The 20,231-nt window shown below is 40.4% G+C and overlaps 1 long non-coding RNA gene across 1 annotated transcript in view; it reads right to left on the bottom strand.

Annotated features, from left to right (window-relative positions):
• LOC142082242 (uncharacterized) overlaps positions 1-20,231 on the bottom strand; it is a 31,544-nt gene that overhangs the window by 1,255 nt on the left and 10,058 nt on the right. Inside the window, exon 2 of the long non-coding RNA XR_012673629.1 lies at positions 1,336-1,522. This is a non-coding gene — a long non-coding RNA (uncharacterized LOC142082242). The remainder of the gene's footprint in view (positions 1-1,335; positions 1,523-20,231) is intronic.

The raw sequence follows: 20,231 nt of genomic DNA on the forward strand, positions 1-20,231 counted from the left end.
AATGAACTGGCACACAGCAAGTGGGTGTAACACTCTGTTGCCAGAGAAAGAGGTGAAAGCACAGTCTTTTTGGTGGTTCATGACTATTTTTAACTTTAATTTCTTTCGTAATTATTTCCTTTCCTGGATTCATAGATCTGCAGTAGCCTGTTATATAAATCTCATCTATCCCATGTTTACAAATAATTCTGGCTTAGATTCTGTGTTCTTTGCACTTTGGAAATTCCCACAGACTTGAAGTTTGGGTGTATAAAGACATCCGCAGGATATCACTCCATGTTTAATACTAGCTCTATAAAATAAGCCTTTTGTAATGACAAATACCCACCTACATTTCTTTTAACCTCCTCTCGTGTTTTTGTTGGAGAAGCTACTTTTCACTTGCTGTCTCAATGACTGCTGTGTAGTAGGATAATACCGAGACTTTGTGGGGGCTTATTCCTTTCATTACTTGTTCATTTTTTGTTTTTCTGAAAAAAAAAAGGTGGGGGAATCCAACAGTGAATTCCTCATACGCAAATATAACATGGATTTTAAGGGGTGATGTAATTGTGCAACTGAGGGAATAATCATGCTTAAGTGCAGTTTTTAGGAAAATTATTTAGAGGTAGAAAGAAGAGATAAAGAGGAAAAAATCAAACATATACTGGAATGAGAAAAAAGGTATCTATGTAAAGGCAGTAATTGTGGCACAGAAAACCAGACCAAAGGCTCTCAAAAATTGTGCTCATGGAGAACCATTTAATACAGGCAACACTGGATAGTCAGCTGTGCAACAAATTATCGTGCAGTGCAACTTATCGATGTTCAGCGCTTGAAGTGCTTGTGCCCTGTGTGACCAAGGGCTTTGGAAGTTGCCTAGGAGATCCTCTGACACATTATACATCTATAATGTCATCTGTTTCCAATCTTTTGGGGATAGCCGCGCAGTATTACTACGACACCACAGAGGTGACCACACTCAGCTAGCACAGTGTTTGCTCCGACGAGCAGGTGAAGTGACTGCTGTATAGGCATTTTCCAGGTCTTCTGAGACTCTTCCAGGATAAATGGGGAAAATATAGGTGAAGCATTGACAAAGCTGTAAGGACAGTGTCTTAATTCACCGTGGATACCTCCACATGTAAAGGCTATAGTGTCATATTGCATCTTACCTTCAAGGCTTACAACATTTAAGGATAAGCATGGTGACTTTAAAAATGTTACTAAAAGAACAGGCGGCAGTAGAAATAGAAGACGAACCACTTCAAGACGTACAGCGTTCAGGGAATTCATCAATGAGGAATCAGGACTGGCCATGGAGCTCTGACCCATGGAAGGCTCCCAAGCCCTCACCTTGGAGACTGACGCAGTGGGATCACGTCGGGGGAGAGAGCAGAGCAGCATATGCAAGGCTTGATGCTGATATCGGTGAAATTACTGAAAGTTTTGACCATGACATCAGGCAGGGTGCATGCCCCAGAGATCCAGATGAAATATTGCTGACACATTCGCAATGTAATCATCGCGGATCCCACTTAGCCTGGGTAGTGCACAAGGCAGTACAAATAAATATATTGTTATTGGTAATAAAATATTATGATGCAAACTGGCTGGTGGTAACACTTAACAATAATCTGAGTGTCATTGCTAATACACAGATCACAACCTTGGAGACATATGATTTTACCTAATAAATACTTCACAAATTATATTTACAAGCAGTAAGTAATTTAAAACCAAACAATTTATCACATTTGCATTTGTTAAACTACGCAGCTTCCCTGCTTGTATTCTGACTGTACTATTCTGCTGTTTGCCACTGTGCAAGACTGAGTTGGTTTTTGCCTTAAAAAAATTAGCTCTCTTCATTTTTTCTTTCTCGTGTAGCTGGAAAATGATAGCTCAACATTTCCTGTTTGCACACTGTGTCCTCTTCGTCTACCTGAAGGTTCTGAACCATCCTTGGAAACAGTTAACACCAGCAAGTATCCTTGAACTAAGGGTGAAAGTTATTTAAACTGTCGGTGTTAAAAAGACAAAACTGGTAACCATTTCTGTGCTGTTTCAAAAGCTGTTATCTCAAATGCTGGATGCTTTTTACGGCAGTGGTGAAAATGGCTTTACCCCTGTTATGACAGCAGGTTTCAGCTCGGGGCAAAGGGGAACCTCTCCGACCACAAGGTCATTCCCTAGCGCTGGAAGGACATAAAACAAACTCCAACTGAAAACCAGCTGAAGTTATTTCAGAGAGCAAAAGACAGCACAGTTGAACTGGGCTCTCTCCAGCAGTTCCAACATTCCCACATTTCCCGGTCTCTGAGCCCGGTGGGGCAAGAGCAGCGCCTGGGTGCTGGCTCAGGGGAGATAGGGGAGCGCTGCCTATCTTCTAGCAGAAGGAGCTGCACAATTTCCCTTTCAGCCTGCGGTTAGCTGCCTTCCCCGGCTCAACACTGCACAGGAGAGAAGGGTTTGTCTATAGACTTACTCCCTTCCCTCCTCCCCATCATGGCCAGAAAGCAAGGGAAGAGTCAGTAACACTTTGGGAAGTGTTACTCTATCTCGAAGTGCCTTTTCAGGAAATGTTTGTGCTTTTTTCCAAGCAGTGTGCAGAATGTTTTCTGAACCCGGCACAGCACCGAGCTGGATAGTTTGTTAAGGGGGGGGTGTCTGTGAGTTGTTTTCTTTCACCTGTGTTTAGGCGTTCCTCTTTCTCAAGTATTCTTTAGAAACATTTGTGAGTTCTCATTCTCTGGCCATGAATAGGAGTAAACGGTATTGTTCTTTCCAGAGAGATTTTCTTTGTGCTTTAGACAACACTGCATTGTGGCAAATGTGACAGCAATGTGACAAACATTAACGCATTTTCCTGAAGATGCCCAATAGTTAGGTAAAGAAATGCAACCTTTTACTATTTTGTATCAAGAAAACAAACCTGGGCTTTTCAGACAAGTGCCAACAAATACCGGATTTGCCATGAGTCAAAAAATGGTAGAAAACTGTTCAAAAGTCTACGGATACATTTCCTAATCGCTGTATGTTTCTTCGGTGAGTTCCTAAAGCGAACTTCCCTTAGAGACGCTACCAGAGGACAAGATGTGACATGAGGTTTCAGGGAACACTGGAGGTTTTCAGATTTTTGCTTTGAAACACATTTACAGAGTTTACATTTTATTATTATTATCAAATTTACATTTACAAGGGAGGGGAAAGAGAGAAACTGAAAATCAAACTTATTATGCAAACTGCTTTCAGTATTAACTCTGTGATATAAACAACTCTGCTCTTACCAGATTTTAGAAGTATGACTTAAATTGTTTAGAAACCAGGCTTCTGCTAAATTGACAGTATTCCTTTGACTTTGAGCATAATAGTCATTGCTTTTGCAGACGTAGCAAACAGGAAACTGCTTACTTTAGCACTAGCACTTCCACAAAAAAGCAAACCTACTCTCTTTTGGCCTACCGCATTGTAGATGCCAACTTAGTATTTCAATACAGAACGAACATTTTCATCAGTTCAGAGTCAGCTCTTGCTGGCAGGGAGCAGCCCTGTCGCAGCTCTAGATCAAATGGTGTCCCCTAGATGTATTTCTCTTTGTCACTGTCACCCACAGACACATTCTCTGAAAGCAAATAGCCCCACAGTGATGCAGCTGACTGCTGAGCAGGGTGCATCATTCAAGCACCAAGATGGCTTTTGACTGGCCAAGCTCCTAGAGTTGCCACTGGTTTTAATCAGCTCTTTTAATACTTTATATTGATTCCAGAGCTAATCCAAAACCCACTGAAACCAATGAGGATAGGCTCTGACAGGGCTCTGATGACAATGACAGAAGTGATGGATTTGGTATAACTATCTGCAATCACATAACCCTCCTGAAGGCTGATTTGTTTTTTCATGTTTGTTCTCCATTTTCTTCTTGATTCCTTCTTTGCCACGTGCTGCTGCATCTCTCACCAACCCCTCCCCAGTTCCAGAGCCCTGGGCATTCGTGATCATATGCAGGGTTTGGGGATGGAGGAGGTTGATGCTGATGTGCTGGAAAGAGGCAGGGATGGCAGGGATGAGGAGAAGCAGTGAGCTTCTGATGGGGCGACCTGGCAGCCCCTGCTCCCCTTCCTGGGACCGCTAAGCGGATGCACCTCCTGCAGAACCCAGCAAGAAGATGAGAAGAGTGATGATGGGGGCAGGGAGCTTGGAAAGGGAAGCTGTGTCCTGGACATTCGCCAGCTGCATTGTTGATCTGACTTCTGAACAAACAACCCCAGCCTGGGACCTTGACACGGCCTTGCGGTGGTATTAACAGTTGTCTTACTTTCAAGACACACTTGCCTCAATCTGGGTCTGCCTGGCACTTAGAGGTGATGTCTGCTCTGCCTAGCAGGTGCGGGTGGTGAAAACTTCCAGCTCTGATCTACCAGTCACAACCAAGGATCTCACCGTGAGTGTTAGGCTCACCTCTGAGCAAAATATCCCGGTTTCCTTCCCAGAAAGGCTGTGCCTGGTGCACAATTGGGATGAGGTGAGAGCGCGCACACACACGCGTGCTGCAGCCCTTGATCTCACAGTTGAGACCTAATCACCATGAGCAGATGAGCATCCAGCTTCTTGCCTACTTCCCCCATCATCTCTGCCTCAGCTCAGCCCTGCTACTGGGGAGAGCAGAAGGCACTCATGCTTTCAAATAGGGTAGAAAACCACACGGGCATGGAAAATTACTTTAAAACAGAGCTCCTGTGTTTTAGAACAATACTTAGTTCTTCGGGTGTTTCTTTCTAGATAGCCTGGGAAAGACAGGCTGGGAGTTGAAATTAAGAAGCATCATGTTTACTTTGAGAATGAGACAGAGGTAATAAAAGCTGGTAACACTTGTAGATAACAGCAAAATTCAGTACAGTCAGAAGGGCTGCTGTTGGGGCGTTGGAGGGTGTATGGGGGGGTATTTGTTTGGGGGGGATGCTTTGTTTACATTTTAGACTCAGACAAGAGAGTCCATTCTTGTGTGTGCTGTTTTGTTTTGCTTGCCTGAACTGCAGTGCTCTGTATTTTAAATTCAGAAAGTAGAAAGCTCCAGCAAGTACTTCAAAATATTATCATATATTCTGTGCTGGCCTTATAAGAAATCATCGGCAATTCTCTGAGCTGTGAAAGTTCTTCCTCAGCCCTCCTGGGTCAATTCCAGTAACAAAGTGACTACACAACCTTCTGGTCAGCTAACAGCTTCCTGATGACCTTATAACAACTTTGTCAATGCCTTACTGTTACCCAGTTCCTGTAAAAGAAAAAGACATGCAATATTGAATTAAAGATGCTTCTTTTTCCTTTGTGTGTGCAATGCTAAGGGGCATATTCAGACAAAATATTTTGCGTAATTTCATTGACTGTTTCTGTAAGAGCTTTCATAATGAATCCCAGTATCGGTAGACCTACATTGCCTCAAATGTCAGCTTTATGCTTTTCAAGCATTAAGACGCTGCTTCTGTACAGTCTCTGGCTTTATCCAGACTGATAAGGAGTCTTCACAGCAACTGTTACTGATTCCAGTCTGCCAAAGGTAGCACCGGCAGCAGCGTTAGGCCACCTTCAGACGATCTATACGGCGGATGTCTCGTCTTTGTCAGCGGCAGCTATCTGCAGGCAGTCACATCCCCACCATTCAGCCAGGGAACAGACTACACGAGCTCTCCTCACCCACTCTAGCGTAAAATCAGCTGAGTTACTTCACACAGCCACGGCAGCAGTTCAAATTAGATGGGCTGACCTCTGCGATGCTCTTGATGAGGTTCACTCCAGCAATTTGTTCCCCTAGCCGAACTGCCGGGGTAATTTCTGGCAGAGAAGTAACAAGCAGCTGTGGATAGCTATGTCTCAAGCTGCCACCACCTTTCCAGCAATGATTTGTCAGATCACAGCTTTAGTATAGGAAACGCTTAAATTACTGTTGGGTTTTAAACCCCGAATCATCTACTTGGGAGTACATGATATCATCGTTGTGTACCAGCGTTTTCCAGAGCCTTCTCTACAGATGTGTTCCTAATGGTGGGTATTTTAAAGGACAAAAAAATTCGTCCAAATACGCTCAGTAATAGACGACTCATTTTCGCTGACGTTATTGATAGACTTATTGTAGACTCAGATGTAAATCATAATGTTTAAATTGAAGAACGATACTGCAATCCTTACTTGCACGCATAATCCCTATCACCATAATTTCTTCTCCAAAACTGTGTGACTCTTTTCTCAGTAGATGTAAGTAGAACTGGCCAAAGTTAATTTTTTGCATAATAACTGAAAATTTGTGATAAACTCACATTATATTTAGCAGTATCAGAAAGTAAGCAGATCAGCCGACACTTTTGTGCTTCCAAACAGCATGTGGCCCGTAGATACTATTATCTGGAAATGAGCTCTCCCGTCTGAGTACTTATATACCACAGACAGCAACGTACCACAGAAAGCACATGGTTTAACTGGCAGTATTTGCTTTCCCTTCCATTTTACTGGTTTGTAAATTCTTCTCACAGTTCCTGCCTTTCCCAGGAGCCCACCAAGCACAGCGCGGGTGTTTGCAGGGACTCAGAGCTCAGCTTGCGACAGTGGCCAACAGTAGCCCGGGTGCTACGGAGATGTGCTTTCTTCTAGCCTGAACTTGCTACTTTGGGGTGTAGGGCTAGCTCCAGGAAAGCTTTTTATCATCACTTCAGGAGTGGCATATCTTACTTATTACAGTTATAGTTTTACCTCCTATGGATCTTTAGTAGTTTTTCTTCCATCTGTAGCTGTACTTTTTTCCTTCTAACCTGGCCTGCTCTTTCTGACCGTATCTTGTAGGTTTATCTTATTTTCTCTGCAGCCTATGAAAGAGAAAAGCACATGCAGAGTCCCTCATTCGCTGCATCCCAGAACTTGTGAATTCGCTGGCCTTTTTTTAAATTGATCTGTTAGTTATTGTAAGTTCAGAACAAATAAAAACTACAGCGGCAAAAAAAGAAAAATGTTTTTCCACCTTTGTAAACTTCTCATAAGTTAATTACCAGTTTAAATTTAAAATCAGAAAGAAGGAGGCCAAATCATCTATTGTTCTTATTGAACCACAAAGACTGAATTTTATTATGATACAAAAGGAAAGAATTTGTCATCATTAACTGTAATGTTTTTGGGAAGGAGGTTAGATAGGAGACTTAGCATCATTAAAGGTTTTTAGCTAAAGATTTCCTGCCTCAAGTAATTGTTCTGAAGAAGTAAACACAGAGAGATTATGTCATTAATTCTCTTTAATGAAGTTCTGCAGTAAGTGTTGTTTTATAGGCTCATTTGAAGAATTTTAACAAAATCTCAGGGTTTTTATTTATTTACTTATTTTGCAGATGCTTTGCAAAGCTGTGACCGAATAATATGTTTCGTGTTCATTATATTGCTACTAGCTTAGTTCTTTGAAATCAAATGAGGCGGCTGGTTATGTGATTCCTTTTCATATTTACCAGCAGCAGTCTCAGGAAACTAACATGGATACAGTAAACATGGTTACAAATACGTTGGATTTTTTAATTTTGTAACATTCATTTCTAAGCATAAGCGTCTGGTCAACTGATAGACGCATCTGTACACTGCTGTACTGTGTAGTCTATACAAAGTATTTGTAATGGCTCACCTACTCAAACACTGTCAGTATCCATTGTTTAGTTATTCTAAATACTCTTCCTGTTCTCTGTTCTTCAATGTTATTCCTGTTGGAAACCACCATCTTCCATTCTGCAGGAAGCAGAATTAAAACAAGAGTAAGTGTGTTTATTTTAGGTAAACACGCACACATACACATTTGTGCACACACCTGCACAGGTGAGCGCTACTTTGAAGACTAACAGCAGCACCTATATTAAGAATATCCAACAGTTCTTATCAGAAAAGTCCATTTTCAACTGTTTATAATTCTATTAAATTTGAACTGCTAACATAGCCCGTGTGTAAGGTTAATGGGGTTCTTTGCTGTGAGAATTTCATTTTGCTGTTTCTCAGAGTGGAACACAGGGAAAATGTTGCTGTTTGGTATTAAAAAAAAAAAAAATTAAGATATCTTCTTCTTTGGAAAGTCCTAGTCGTCTCCCCATCCTGTGGCCTAAGGGTTTAAATTTCTCTGGGAATTATTCTTTGTGTCATAGATGGGCCTTCTGCTTTCCATACAGAAACTGAGCTACATTTCACCAAGTTTTAAGGTTCCGCACAGGCTGTTGCTAAGGGCACATTACTAGCTGGAAGGGTTACGTAGAGTACCCGAACATCCTCCATCTGCCTCCAAGGCGTGCACACCTCTGCCAGCCCAGCACCCCCTCACTTCAAACCTTGTAGCAGCTAAGGCACGGGTCCGAGAAAGCACCCCAGTTTACAACCCGGGCTCTTCCCTGCTTCACGGGGTTAAAAACAGCATAAGGCTCCCTGATATAAAAATGGATCACAGGATATGCATAGAGAGGGACTGAACTGAAGCTAGGCTGATACCTTTAGAGCTTCATTTGGCAGTTCCTAACTTTGCAGTCTGCACTTCTTCTTCTGAGAGTTAGTCCACGTTGTGCACATAGCGATGCTTTGAGCAATTTATTCTTTCTGGCTTCCCCTTGCTTGAAATACTGAAGTAGAATAACAGAGAATAACAGAGAATAACCAGTCTCTGGTTCTCTCTCTCTCTCATATTTGGAATATGTGTATTTTCAACTTTTATGGGAGACTACAAAGAAATTTCAGTAGGTACTCTTCCTATCAGCAAATCTGACAAACAGTACTTTTATCTTTGTCTTTTTAACTGTTAGTACAACATTCTAATTTCAAATGCAATTTTAAAGAGTTTTCCCAAAGAGATTTCTCTTCACGTCCCTTAGTAAGATGTTTCTCTAAAGGAATCTCATGAGAACTTTTTACCTGTTTTTGTATGGCAAGCATGGTCTATTAGAAGTTAATTTTAAACATATTTCCTGAATGGAGCTGCGTTCCAGCAGCTGTTGGTGGTGCAAGTAATATTCTGTCACCAATGAATCATCTGATTACAGGATTTGGGCTATTCAAACTGGAGAAAATCCCAAACACCAGAAGGTACGCATTGCTGATGTCCTTAAAACCCATCTGCCCCAACCAACAGCACTCCAAAAAGCTCACTGATTAAAAGACAAGACCATTTGACAAAGTTCTTTCTGTACTCGCAGAGGCTCATTCTGCTGAGGAGACAGTCCCTCACAAGGCAGACTAAGTAACACTGAGAACTTCATGATCGCTGTCTGTATTTCCTGCTGTGTTCTTTGTTCTTGTGGCATTAAGACTTCGCAGTATTATCTGACAATTTACCTTTCGCAGCTTCCCCGACGCACTGTGCCATCTGAGTACCTTGCAGGATCCTTCAGTCTCCATTTTCTGGTCTGGTTTTCAGTACATTTGCTTTTGGTATGTTTAAGCTCCGGTCAATAAATTAAACTTTGTTTCCTACCTTTAGCGTAGGACCTGATCCTCTAACAAAGTTTTGACCCTTCTTAATTTGTGGAGCAGTGTAAGATTTGTCTTTACTGACTTTGTTATGATACTACTTCTCACCTGTAACTCTCAGCAGGGTTTAGAAGCATGGAAAGTGAGGGGAAATAATCCACCATTTGCTTTCTCATTGCATTCTCACAATGGAATTGCTGATAGGGAATCTGTAATGCCAATGACTTTTCAAATACTTCCATCTTCTTCAAAATTTTCATGGAATGCTTTTTCTTTTCCCATGCTTACATATGCAGAAAACTGGGTAAAATTTGGTGAAGGACATAAAATTATAATAATTTTTATAACTTGTGAAAATATCTGTTTTCCAGTATGCTATTTACATGAAAATAAAACCTTGCTAAACTCTTTTTAAAAAAAAGAATGCATCCTCTTTCTATGAATCAGCACAAAGAACATTCCTTTCCTCCTAGAAACTTATACACGTCTTAGGGGAATAACAGAGAGAATGACTTTCTTAATCATTTTTCAGCAGATTGTGCAAGAAATATGACGGGTCAGACAGTGCAATACACAGAAACTGATGCCTTCCGGAGACTCCTGGCCTCAATGCACCTGTAGGAGCAGTGGTGTCGAAGCCCAGAGTGAAGCCTGAATCCACAGCATCCAAACGGGTGCCGGCGTGGCAGTGGGACGCAACGACCACTCCCTCTGCCATTTGCACTCCTGTTCCCAAGTACCTGTGTAGCACCTGCACCGCTTCGTTAGCGAGGACGTCATGGAAGACTTGAGTGAGGCTGGCAAAAGAAACTGTATAGCAAAGGCTTCATCGTTCCTCCCTCGTGAAGACTCTCTGCTTTGATTTGCCTGCTGCTTTGTTCCCAAAGGCACATTAGAGAAGAGGGAGCATTTATTCTGTGTCTGTTTCTTTCTGAATAATGAGCAATCCTTCCTATTATCTGATTAGTGCTTGCTACTGTCCAAATGAATTAAAAAAAAAAAAAAAGAGGAAAATAATTATTTTAGTATTCTGCAGTGTTGAATACCTCAGACAACACAGCTGCTTGACTGTATGGTTTGGGAGAACTACTCTTGACCGTTGCATTTGTGGGCAGGTCGAGGACAGTAATGGTGGTTCTGAGCAAGTATATTCTCAAGATAAAGCCCATTGATTGTGCAGTTTCTTGGGATTAGGTTTGCAGGAGCCAAAGTACTACAAGTCCCTGTTCTTTGAGGTAAGACTCCTTTGGAAAAATACAATACGCTGCTTGAGGTGTTTTGTTAATAGCATCCAAGCACACAGGTAGGACGTAGCCCTCCTCCCACAAAGCAAAAATACATGAACGATTAATAAAAGGTCTCGAATTCAGGGGATTATTCTGCCTGTGACTTAAGCCTGAGGAGGATCATTATCACCAGCCAGCAGAGGATCTATAAATAACCCATGGAGCTGAGTTTAAAGCATTAGTTTAGCCTCTCAGTGGAAATTCAGTGCATTGTCTAAGTGTGGTTAGAGGCAAATATTATCTTAAAGCAACTTATTGTTTTACTTCACAGCGCCAAGGAAATAAGCATTTCTTATTATCAGGACGACTGACATTATTTCAGCCCATCACCAAGACTTGTGGCAGAACAGGAAGAAAGAATGAGGCAAAGCTGCAATTCCCCAGCAAGCACTTTTTCTCAGAAATGGGGAGGAGTAGATATACTAATTCTGGAAAGCCTGACTAATAGTTCTGGAAATCGATTCGATCTACCCCTTCACGAGCAGGTAGAGCAGAAGCAGCAGTGCTGCAGCCCGACGGCTGTGATCTGCCAGCAGGTCTCCAAGCCACCTGGAAGTCGTACTGGCAGGACAGATTACAGGTCAAGTCACTCAGCTGCTTCACTCAAGTTGCTGGCAGAACTGCTAGGTAGTGTAGGACTGGGATCTTTGTAAGGTGGTTGTTTGTCCATAGAGAACTAAGCTAACTACTAGGTAGTTTTGCGTGGAGGATTAAACAACCATTAGGTGGTAACAACTTTTTATCGCTAACATCTTCAGCCGGATTGGAGCAGGTGACAGCCCTCACAGCCCTGTCTTTCTATGTATCTGTCTATCAAGGCAGACAGTCTCCTCTTCCACGCCAGATTGTGAAGAAATGTTGTTTTAGTGAAAGTTTCTTTTATGTGTTTCTATAAAGGGTATGCAACATATTCTATCTGGCCAAGTATTTTGCATCTCTTTCAGCTAGCTGGTTAGTATATAAGGGCTTGTGAGCTTTATCAGATGGTAAAGTTATACTGTTGATCTTAGTTTGTACATTCAGCCCTATGCCTGGTAATATGGTCCTTACATCTTTAGTGAAAAAATGTTGCATGCCTGCCAGTGAAAACATACAGTATTTTTCTTGCTAAAACAGTGATATTGCCTCCAAAACTGCTGATAAATGCATATGCAAAAGCAAAGCAGTCCAATACCAAGCTGCTAGAACTGTGATAATTTAAAAATACTGCTTGAATAGGCTAGATCTTCTATTCTTACCAATTCAATAATTATTTACTTATTATTAATGGCTACAAAATTTGTTTCATTGTTCTTAAGAACACTTACAACCTCTCTGTTTACATTATCTGTCTAGAGATACTGAAGCAGCCTGATACTTCCCTTCCGTACAAGATGAGTTGCAGGCAAGAGATAACTGGGAAAAAAAAGAAGAAAGAGACTTAATATTTTTTTAATGTGTAAAAGCTGTATCACTGTACTTGGATAATAGAAGTATAATAGTCCATCCAGTGTGAATGTAATTATGTATATACCAGCCCATGGAAATATGGGCAAGTGGATAAGCACTACCAGTGCAAAGCTACCTGTAGGGAAACTGTTCTTGAAGCCTATGACTTCAGAAGACTAATGTTAAGGTGCCACGGCTGCACTCAAACTAGATCAAACTAGGCCAGAATGGTTTCAGTGAAAAACTCCATTTTCAGTCTACACATTGTACAATGAAATCTAAAAAATAAGGGGAAGAGGAGGGAAGTAAGTCGGCAAACACCATTGTCAGGGCCCTGCGTGCACCAAGAGACTCTGCAACCTCTTACACCCCTCTGAGGCACCTGGCTGCCTGCCAACACAGGCGGGTGAGAAAGGCCAGCTCTGAAATGCCATCTACCCATAGCCGTATAATGTTGGGTCAGGCTTAGGCGGAAGAGAGCTGTGGGAAGCCACATCAGGGCTTCCTCCTTCACTTGGGAGGTGCATTTATGGTCAAGGTCTTCATCTTTGGCCCTTGCCTGAGCTATGTGCCCAGCCTTGTACTTGGCTGATCTTGACCTTGCCCTGCTGAATTGACTTCTTGGCTCGATCTTGGACCTGCCCCATCACTACAGGCTTGCCTGGCCATCCGCTGGACTGTGGCTGGCCCTGGTGAGTGTTACCAGACCTGCCCCGCCTTTCTGGAGTCCTGGGGGACTGCACCCAAGTCAGCGAGGTCACTGCCTCTGCTTCTTTTGTCATCACCCTGTAGTTTCTGGCTCACTTTCCCTTTCTGCTGCTCCCAATTACCTCTTAATACTCACTAGAGATAGGCCAGGAGAATAGGACTGGAAGAATTACAGACCAGCCAATGGTGCTTTGATAATGGAACAAATTATAGAGTACTCACTTTGTGTCCAAGAGGACAATAAGGGGATAAAATCAGCCAAGTTGGACCCGACCAATACAGGTCAAGTCCAGCTCTTCTACTTTATAGATGGAACATCCAGCCTAATGGGTAGGATGTTACAGGTACACTTAACCTGTAAGTATGGTATAACTTCACTTTAATTAAGACTGTTGATATACTTTTACTATATCAAGATGTGAGTGGTATTCTCACGTGAAAACTAAGAAACGTTGGACAAAATTATGTTGTTATTAGGTAGGTGTTGAAAGCTCGTATTCAAAATAGTTTCAAAGTTGGCTCTTGACTGTGTCAGACCTGGATTTGGGCTTATTTAATGTTTTAATTAACAGCCTAAATGATAGGCATAGGGAATGCTTTTATGTAACACTCTTTCCAAAAGAAAAACAACAATTGTTCTAGGAGGTACCAACAGAAATACAGCATGTAAGTGAGGTACTCTGTTGTACTTGGAACTTGATATGGCCTAAATTGGAACATAATGCTTCCTTATTTGAGTGCCAATCTCAGTGGCAAAAAGGATTAGGATAAACTGGAGAGGTGAGGAAGTGGTGAGACATTTAGAAAATAAGGCCTTTGAAGAAGAGTTGAAAAAAATGGATTTTTTCTGCATGGGAAAGTGAAGAAGTGGAGAAAGATGGGTGGCATCAAATGTGTAAAACATTGTCACAAAAGCATGGTGACCAACTGTTATTCTCCATGACATCAAGAACAGAACAAGAATTAATCTACTTTCTTGATGGCAAGGGAAAAATCCATCTTAAATATTAGGAATAACTTTCTAACTAAAGCACTAAAAAAGATTATTTACAGAATTTGTGGAATCTGCATTGCTGGACATGCCTAAAAACAGGCTATACAAATATCTGTGAGAGTTACTAGACTTGATCTCAGAGAATGGAATTGATGGCTGGGATTATACCTAGTCCTACATTTCTATGGTTTCTGAGACCTCTATTGTAGCGAAGTAGATCTTCATTTAAATGTGGTATCCTATAATCAACCCCCGCTACACTATGTTATTACCTTAAATTGGTCATTGAACGGTTTCCTAGGTAAGAAAGTTCAATGCATAATTTATAAGTTATTTTGTACACTAGTAATGGATGTATATTAATATGCATTTTCCACAATCTGACTAAGAAACTCTCATCACATTTGGCCAACCTATTGACCTCACTGTCTAAAAAGGCAGGAGAGAAAATACATTTTAAAAGCAGCCAGCACTAAGTGGGGTGAACTGTACACATTGAGTATTTCATAATCTGAAAGACCAGTTGTATTTACTGTTATTGCAATCACAATACAAAAACGTATTCCCAGAAGCGTTCCCTGGAATAGAGCAGTGGCTGTTAATGGAGTAGCAAGATGGCCAATCCAAATTCAGGGCAAAAGGAGCTGGGCAATGACCCAAATATATTTTCCTGAGCTGTAAATCAATGAGAAATGAACATTTTGGTTGTTTGAGATCAGCTCTCACACAGAACGTTTTATTTTCCTTATCCCCAGCCTGTCCTGATTTTAAATGTATGTCAAAGTTATTTTTTATCCTTGAAAATGAATGAAAATAATTTAATTTCTCATGCAGAGATAAAGATGTATGCATATTTTATGTCAACTAATTTTTTTTTGCTTTTTGCCAATGCTTTACTTAAAAGCTCATAAAACTAATGTTTTTGTTCTAATAAAAAGGAAAGCCCTTAAGACCTCATATTCCCTGTCTGCACAGAACTGCACAAATGAGGGCAAGCTTCTCATAAATCCCTGCCACCTGAAAGCTGTAGTAAACCTTAGCTTTAGCTATGTTCTGGAAGACAGGAGGCATTTGCAGGCATATGCAGCATCAAGGGATGTAACTCTGTTTACCTACATGCTCCAAAGAAACACATTCAGAAAGCAGAAGGCATCAGGCCAGGCAATTTGAGAAGCAACCTCTTCATGCAACTGTCTTGGCTTATTACCCATAGTCATCTTTGTATCTCCACTTTCATCATCAGGGTTTTCAGAAATAACTTGAGTTTGTGCCCAAGATGTCATCTGTCTGAAAAGCTACTACTTTGCTCATCGTTTTCCACCTCTCCCAAAATCTTGCATGTCCTATGACAGGACAGTTGTTATTCATGACAGCTTATGCCTTTTCAGTGTCTCCTCTGGCTGCTGTAAAGAGAAGAAGTGATCATCTTCTCTTTACAGCTGCCAGATATGACTGCTGCTGAAAGCGATTTCAAGCCTTTTTTGCCGTGGAGCTGATGATCTGGCCCTAAACTTGTTATGAACTTGGATTTTGCTTAACATTTTGAGTAGTGGGTAGACTATAGCAATTATTTATGTTCTTTAAGCTCTTTGAAAAAATAAAGCACTCTGTAAGCATTAAACATCTGTATGTATGGGAACATGACCATTCCCAAGCGAATACTTGCATGATGTTGAAAGGCCTAAAATAAAAACACTTTTAAGAAGTACAAAATTCAGATATACTCAGGTCTCTCTTTTTGTACTATGCTCACGGGCCTGTGAGTGCTTGCCTTGCTACGCAATGCCCACTCATCGTGCTCACGTCGCTCCTCGCAAGTGAAGCTCTTTGGCTGAGTGTGGTATTACCAGGATGGAGGAAGCCAAACCCTGCAAGCTTTGAATAGAAAGGAGAAGCAGCTTTGGGACCTGGTAAGAAGCTAGGTAAAAGATGAAAAATGGAATCCAAAATGATCTTTTGCGCAAAAAAAAGCAGGAAAGGAAAAAAAAGTAAGGAATTTAGCTCCTGAAATGAACGTATGAGAAAGTCACTATTCATTTCAGTAATTCCATATTTAATGGAGCATTTCACTTTGAAGTCAGACATCAGCAAACACAGGTGTGATCCCTTTTCAGTATTCATGTCCTACAATAGGCAAGTACATAGGAACTAGTTTTGTGCAGAAACAGGTTTTTAATGGGCTTTAAAACAGATTTCCTGCTCCAGACTTCTCCAGACAAGACTCAAACATAACTCTTCAGCACGTGAAGTGAGATTACATCTTGTCCATCATAAACGATGGTCTCACAACTAAGCAAAGCTGTGTTTTGTTATCCCTATAAACTCTTGTTTATCTTATGTAAACTGAGGACAGAAGCACTTGCTTAATAAAAAATGGCATTTTGAAGCTAAAATCACTGGAGTGGCTCTGCATGCTGTGACGTTCAGATGAAATCTGAATCAGGACAATTTTCTTCTGCCCATCTAAATGCCATCCAGCTACATTATCTCTGCAGCTCTGAACAGCAACAGAATGGTAACTAGTAGTCTAGACTGAGGTTTTTAAGCATCCGGAAAAGAGGGTAAGTGTTTGAAAATGTTTTTAGTTTGCAAATATATTGTATAATTTTATATTAGAAAGAAGCCACATACTGGAACAAAAGAAAATGCATGTGAGTTGTCTGCTGGAAATAATTGCCACTTGAGAGTATTCGAGTCCTTTGGAGAGCTTATAAAATAGTATGAATCCAGAATTTTCATGAAATTTCCAAACCGGCCATTGGAAGCTTGCTTTTATTATGAGGTATAACTAGAAATGGACAACACCTTTCTGGATCTTTCACTATTAAAAAAATAATTTGGTACATTCCTTTCTGGGACTTGCCATAATGCTGTTAAGCTTTCATTTATCTGAAGCTGACAGATACCCTGCTCAGATGCAAATGTTGAACCAGATGCTATCAGCATTTTCCTGACTTTTCTGTCAGAAGATGGTAATCTCATATACCATCTCTAGGATATATGTTTCTTTTTCACCTTCTTCCTCACGTCCTCTACCTATGTTTTCCTTGCTTCTTTCTCCCAAGGAAGTGTCGAAGTCTGATAGGAGTCAGAACAAATCTTACAGTAACCCTTTTGGCATCTGAAAACCCACTTCCAGCAATGGATTCCAGTACAGCTGGTGTCTCAAAGTGCTTGATATGCCTCTAATATGCCTGTGAAAATACAGAAAAACTTAGATAAAGCTGGAAAAGCAAAACTTCTATTCTTCTGTTCTGCATGACTTACCAATGGCTGAAGTTCAAGCAGCATTGGCAGTAGCTGTTTTTTCTTCACTTCTGATAGCCTTTGACCTCTTTCTCTCCATGTTTGTGAATTCTTCTCTTTTGTTTCAATTTAAAAAAAATGAACTGACTTTGACAAAAAACAAAGTTACCAAGTTGAATCGCTCCTTTTCCCAACAAGGACATTTGATACCAGCTCAGAGGCTATCAGACAGGATTGTTCTTTTAAAACCTCTGCATAAGTCTTTATATATATATAGCATATATAGAATAGAATAGATGTAAAAAAGCATTTATACACTTTTTTTTAAAGAAGGAGAAAAAGAAAAGCACAAAGGAAAAAGGAAGTATCAAGAGTAACATACATTTTTGAGTTGCAAATTCTTTTTATCTTGCTAAAAATTAAAACATGATTGGCAATGTATTTAAGAAGAGAAATCAAGTGTTTGGAAAGTGAGCTCTGGACCCAAATAATTGCCTCAGTCTTTCAGTTCTGCCTTCGATTCTGTCCCTATTTTGAGGTTTTAAAACACGATTTGTTAGTAAAAAGGACCAAGGCACAATCATAAGTTGTTAGCAGTTATAAATGACCTCTATTAGTTCAATTATGACATCACATAAAATCCATGTTAAAATACAGTGACCTTGGCACTTCTGTGTTTCACAAAATTCTAGAATTCTCCCATCTCCATTTTGTTGCCGATATAAAGTTATATCCTCTGTCAGAGCAGGGATTTACAATTTCTTTTAGGGCTTCCCCTTCCTGACTACAACACGCCACCTTACTTTAGGGACCAAATATAGGTGGCTAAATTGGAAAGCTCTTGTTACATTCCCTAACGTGGGCATTAGGGATGACTGGAGGAGCCGCTCCTTTTCTCCGTGATATATAAAGAAGCTAGGAAGACAGACTCTTAATTCATCACTTAAATTAGATACCAGAAGTTAGGTGGTGTGATAGTCTCCTTCACTCCTATTACTGCTCACTGCAGGATGTTCATCTGAGCTTTGAAGTAATTTAATAATTATGATGTAAATGACTCAGACGTAGATGGATTTTAAAGGCTCTTTGCATTTATTACTGCGATAGTTTTGTAGCTTGTGCCCTGAAAAAATGACATGCACCGATCAGCTGTATGGTGCTGTGTTACTGCATGTGGTCACTAGACCACAACGATGGTGTTCAGCAGGGACCGGCCATGGAAAATGAGTTATTTGGACAAAGAGGTAAGGTTCTACAATAGCTTTCTAACAAGGGAAGAGAGAGAAGCAGGTAAAACACATAACTACTTTCAAGACAGGTCCCTGTAAATTTAGGAAGAGGATTTTGTAGCACTAATTGGCAGCCAGGCAACCACAGTAGATGCCCTTTTTCTAAGGGTATGGACCTGCCACAAAGAAGACAGTGGAGAATGATGTATTTCTGAGATATTTATCCACTGCAACCCTGCCTTTGCCTGTAAAAAGGTTTAAACGGTTTTTGTTTCTTAATTTTGGGTTAATTCTGATAAGAGGTTTTATGGCTGTGAGCTAAGTAGGTTTGTGGTATTATACTTGCTGAAAGATAATAAAGACAGTGATCACTGAATTGTATCTCTGGTTTCCCGAGACTATTCCCTTCATTTTAGCTAGAAGTACTTCTTGTGTCACAAGACCACCGCATTTCTCATCGACAGAAATCTTAACACCTTACTTGCTTGTTTACATGGCAATTTAGACAAACAGCCTCCTCTCACATGATCTTGTTCTAGCAAAGCAAGCTAGAAATGTGACATATAAAATAATTCACCAACACCACTAATCCCTTTTAGATTTCAGAACGGCTCTTTTTCTTCTCACTCAGTCTCATAATGAATTATTGTTATTCTGATATCATCTGTAAATCAGAGTACAGCACTAAAAAAATCAGGCTATGTAAAATTAATAAGTTTTAACAGAAATTGGGCAACTTGTAATTTTTTAATATAGGGGAGTTCAGAAGAATATATACATTTAATTTTAATACCAAATTTGTGTTTGGAACAATGCCCTCCACCAGTCAGTTTTAATACGAACAGAGGACCTGCCATGCTCCATTAAGCCAATGATCCATCAAGTCCAATATTCTCCACTCTGCTTGGCAAATGCAAGATGCTTCAAAGGAGGGCAAATTGCCGGCCATGCACTTGGCCAATTTTTCAATTTGAATAGTCCATTGTGCAGAAGTCATTCCATTCTTCATGTCAAGTCCTTGTCCAATATGGTTACAAATGTTAAAGTAATCAAGTGGCATGAATGACCCAATGTACCATTTTAATAATATTTAAGGCTATGTTTATGCTCTGATTGGATCTGTTTCTCTTGAACTGTCAATTGGTTTTGTGTACAATGCTCCTCACATTCATTCTCATTACATCTCCTATTTCTACTCCAATTCAGCAGCTAAGCAAATGGACAGTACTCACAAATCCCCACAATTTTGCATCAGTATTAAAAATTCAGTTATGATTTTAAGTAGACATTAGAGGATATTTCTATTAAACAGCTACTTGGTGTAACAAAACAGCATGCACCGATCAGAGCATTACAACAGTGCTCCACTGAATTTCCCTCATTTGAATCACATTCTATTGCTGCACGGGAATATCTTTTAATTTCTGAGGTGAGAAAAGTTTCTAATTCAGATCTCAGTACTTTGCAGTTTTGACCCATGCCTAACAAATGCTAATGAATTCTTGGCTAAGGGACCTGGTGTGTTGTTAGAAACTAGAAATACCAGGAAGGTATTTTCATTATTTCCTTTGATATAATTTGCCTATTTATTTATTGATCATTTTCTGGGCATAACACTTTTGTTTTGTTGTTCTCTGCTGTTTTCCTTCAGGATTTCATTTACCATTTGAGGGTCTGGGATATATTTTGCAATCTTTTCGCCTTTCTTTTCCTTTCGCTGACTTGCATCTTGGTTATAATTTTGGTATCAGGGTTTGTCAAACCATCTCAGACATGTTGGTTAGGTCCACGCTCCTACATCAAGAGTATCTTATATTTTGGGCAATGCACAGGTATCAGAAGGCAGAGCAATAGGAGAGGACTGGGAAGTAAGGTCAGAAGCAGCACTAT

The sequence above is a fragment of the Calonectris borealis genome, chromosome 4 (assembly GCF_964195595.1).
Source record: "Calonectris borealis chromosome 4, bCalBor7.hap1.2, whole genome shotgun sequence".
Lineage (NCBI taxonomy): Eukaryota > Metazoa > Chordata > Aves > Procellariiformes > Procellariidae > Calonectris > Calonectris borealis.